Raw genomic sequence first — 3,685 nt, forward strand, 5'->3', positions numbered from 1 at the left:
GTTCAATTAAGACTTAAGGCTTAATACACATAACCCAAGTACTTAATCAACTTATCTAAATTAATAATCTAATATCATGCTTCTTATTCTCTACTTATAATTAATATATATCTGTTCTCATAAAATAAAAATATCATTGATATACCATCATATGCCCAATGATTAAATGTAAATGCACATAACATGGATGATGAGAAAATGCAGGCGTTACACTATATCCTATGTAGACTGTATTATTGACCATATCATAAATGGAACACATTAGAGTTAATGGTTATAAGAGTATATATCCTATAAGAAGGCTTGCAACACTCTTTATTGATATAACTATGTCTCATGATAAGCATCATACTACACATGTTTTCATGCCCGATTGTTCACATTTTTATGCATGATTATCCCGTTTATACTAGAATCACCTGTCTTTTGTTTCCCTTTTCGTTTCAGGTCATTTTCGAAGGACACCATCAGTAATCGAGGGAAATACGTGTGATTACGGAGCAAAATCCATCAAATTGGGCGAGAACAAGCACCCCGAGGGTTGAGCACGGCCTGGACTCAGGCCGTGTTGAATTATCAAGAGGCTATCCCCAATTGTGCCATTTCAGCACGACTTCCGTAGCCACCACGGCCTGTGGTGGATCAGCACCGCCTTGGGCACGGTCTGGAAGGAGTCAGCACCAGCTTGGGCATGGCCTGTGGTGGCTCAGCACAACAGACTCCACAGATTCAAGATGTACCGGACTCCTACCGTCGAGTCAACTATATAGGCGATTTTGAATTCTAATTGAAGAGGACGATTTTTGGACTCAATTCCAAGACACACACTTAATCAAATATTTCCTATACCTCAATTCTAGACCGGAGGAGATCAATTTTCATCAATTGACGGGGGGATTCCACTTATTCCAACATCGAATTGAAGATCAAGACAAACTTTGGGAGCATTCAAGAGGCAACTAGGGTTTGAGATTTTGAATTTGCAAATTTAGGGTTTGAGATTTTGAATTTGCAAATTTAGGGTTTCTCATTCAGCTTGAAAGAGAAGGGTGTACATACCTTTAATTTGTTTTTCCTTATTTTGTTCTTTAATTGCTTTGACTATGAACATGAGCAGCTAGATCTTTTGAATCCATTAGGGTTCACCTTTGTTGATGGATTATGCTTAATTGTTAGTTTTTTATAATTGTCATTCTTACAATCTTCTTGCTATTCAGTAATAAAAGTTTGATGCAATTAATTTGAGACGTTGGATTAATTGTTTATTAGGTTGTTTCTTGACATTGAGAAATGCTTGTTACAACTGGATTTTGAATAGTAAGGACTGGTAGTTAACACTTAGAGATGAGGTTGATTTACTCGCCGGATTAAGAACTAACAAATCTTAATAGTCTTAAATCATACTTAATGCTAATTTGTAGTAATCTGATAGGAAGAGATTCCATTAGGTTAGTGCAGGTTTAGGAATCCGGTAAGCTCGAGAGAGGAACGGGGATTCAATTCAGGATTTAGGCACGGGTAAGCAAGATCGGCAATCCATAAAATTCATCTTTAGAATTCCATCACTTAGGCTCCCTTTTGGATTTATTTCTCTCTTTACAATTGTCTTTTAATTGTCCATTGTTGTCCTTCATTTACTTAATTGCACTCATAACCATTACCGGTATGTTAGAACTTTCACACCCTATTTCCGGACTAGATAACATAGCAAGGTAGTAACTCTAGGTTCACCCGATCTCCGTGGATACAACCTTGATACTCACTAGTGCTAGGCTGCATCGGTAGGTTCAACGCCTTAGGTGTAGGTTGCATAAAGAGCCCATCATGTTTTTGGCGCCGTCGGGAACCGAATTGAACTAGAGTGAATTATTTTTGTGTTAATTTAGTCATTATTTGTTTTATTCATTTATTCTTTAATTTTATTATTATTTATTATTATATTATTTTTGTTGATCGGTGGTTGTGTGGACTTTCGGTTTCAGGTAGTTTATGACCAGGAGCTCAAACTCGAATCTTATAGAGCCTCTATCTGATCCAGAACGATCCCTCAGACTCTTAAGGAAGAGGTTGCAATTAGAAGAGGAGGAGATTGAGGTTGAGGTACCTGTGGATAGACTAGACACGATGGAAAACCATGACCCCCACGCCGATGAGGATCAGAGGACGATGTACGAGTTTGCTCGACCATCTTTGGATGGGACGAAAACTAGTATAGTCAGACCTGCTGTAAAACAATTTTGAGATAAAGGCCAATGTTATCCAGATGATCCAACAAAGCGTGCAGTTTGGAGGATTGCCCAGCGAGGATCCTAATGCACATATCTCCAACTTTTTGGAGATTTGTGACACATTCAAAATAAATGGAACAACCTATGATGCCATTCGGCTGAGATTGTTTCCATTTTCCTTGAGGGACAGAGCAAAGAGATGGTTGCAATCTCTTCCACAACAGACGATCACTACCTGGAAGGCGTTGGCTGAAAAATTTTTATATAAGTATTTTCCTCCCGCTAAAACTGCTAAACTTAGAAATGACATATCTTCTTTTGTGCAGTTTGATGATGAAAGCATGTACGATTCATGGGAGAGATTTAAAGATCTTTTGAGATGCTGCCCACATCACGGATTGCCGGTGTGGATGCAGTTCGGACCTTCTACAACGGGTTGAACCTCGCAACGAGGCAGATGGTGGATGCTGCAGCAGGTGGGGCGCTAAACAAGAGACGCTCGAGCAAGCTCGAACTTGATAGAGGAAATGGCCATGAACAACTATCGTTGGCAATCCTCTAGAGCCGACCAGGAAGACAAGGAGTGGTCAACCAAGTGGACTCTACAGTAGCCTTGGCAGCTCAAGTGGAGCTTCTAGCCAAGAAGATCGACCAACTCAGATGTCGGCCCACGCAATGAACGTTGGTCGCGAAGTTTTGTGGTGGCCCTGCATTATGCGAATCGTGATCATGCGGGAGGTATGTTTGCTTCATCTTCTATTAGTTTTCCATCTAATTCTACTATATCTTCTGATGTTGAACAGGTTGATTATATGGGGAATGCCCCAAGACAGCAGAATAACCCCTATAGCAATACATACAACCCTGGATGGCGAATCACCCCAATTTCAGTTTGGAGGAACAATAATGCCCGTGGTCCGCCAGTTTCCAAAGACTTCATCAATACCACAAAGAATAACCAGTTGGGCCTGCACAAGCTCCTCCTCCCAAGAAAAGAAGTCAAATTTAGAGGAGCTCATGATGAAGTTTCCGACATCTACGTAAACAAGATTCCAGTAGACCGATAGTGCACTTAGGAATCAGGCAGGCCTCGATTCGAACTTGGAGACTCAAATTGGCCAAATTTCTAAGATGCTTTCAAAGAGACCTTCAGGATCGCCTCCCTAGCACTACAGAGTCAAACCCGAGGGAGCATTGCAAAGCTATCACCTTACGCTCGTGTAAGAATTTGACCGGTTCTTTGCCTTTACCGATAAGGATAATACAATCGCAAGGTGTCGAGCCGGCCTAAGGAAGGACCGGACCTTGAGATGGTAGAGAATGAGAGAAAGAAAGAAGACAGGCAAAAGAGCCATGGGAGCATTAGTCTTGCACCATATCCCTGCAAGGTTGAGACAGGGATATGGTGGACAAGTAATACAGTAAGTTTCTTGACTTATTTAAGCAAATTTGAAAAT

At 40.7% G+C, this 3,685-nt stretch overlaps 1 non-coding gene across 1 annotated transcript; it reads right to left on the reverse strand.

The window, feature by feature from the left end:
- Positions 1–2,521: 2,521 nt before the first annotated feature.
- Positions 2,522–2,628, reverse strand: LOC125369364. The gene has a single exon (XR_007214918.1). It is a non-coding gene; the product is annotated as a small nucleolar RNA R71 (small nucleolar RNA).
- Between the last annotated feature and the right edge of the window lie 1,057 nt (positions 2,629–3,685).

The sequence above is a fragment of the Ricinus communis genome, chromosome 2 (assembly GCF_019578655.1).
Source record: "Ricinus communis isolate WT05 ecotype wild-type chromosome 2, ASM1957865v1, whole genome shotgun sequence".
Lineage (NCBI taxonomy): Eukaryota > Viridiplantae > Streptophyta > Magnoliopsida > Malpighiales > Euphorbiaceae > Ricinus > Ricinus communis.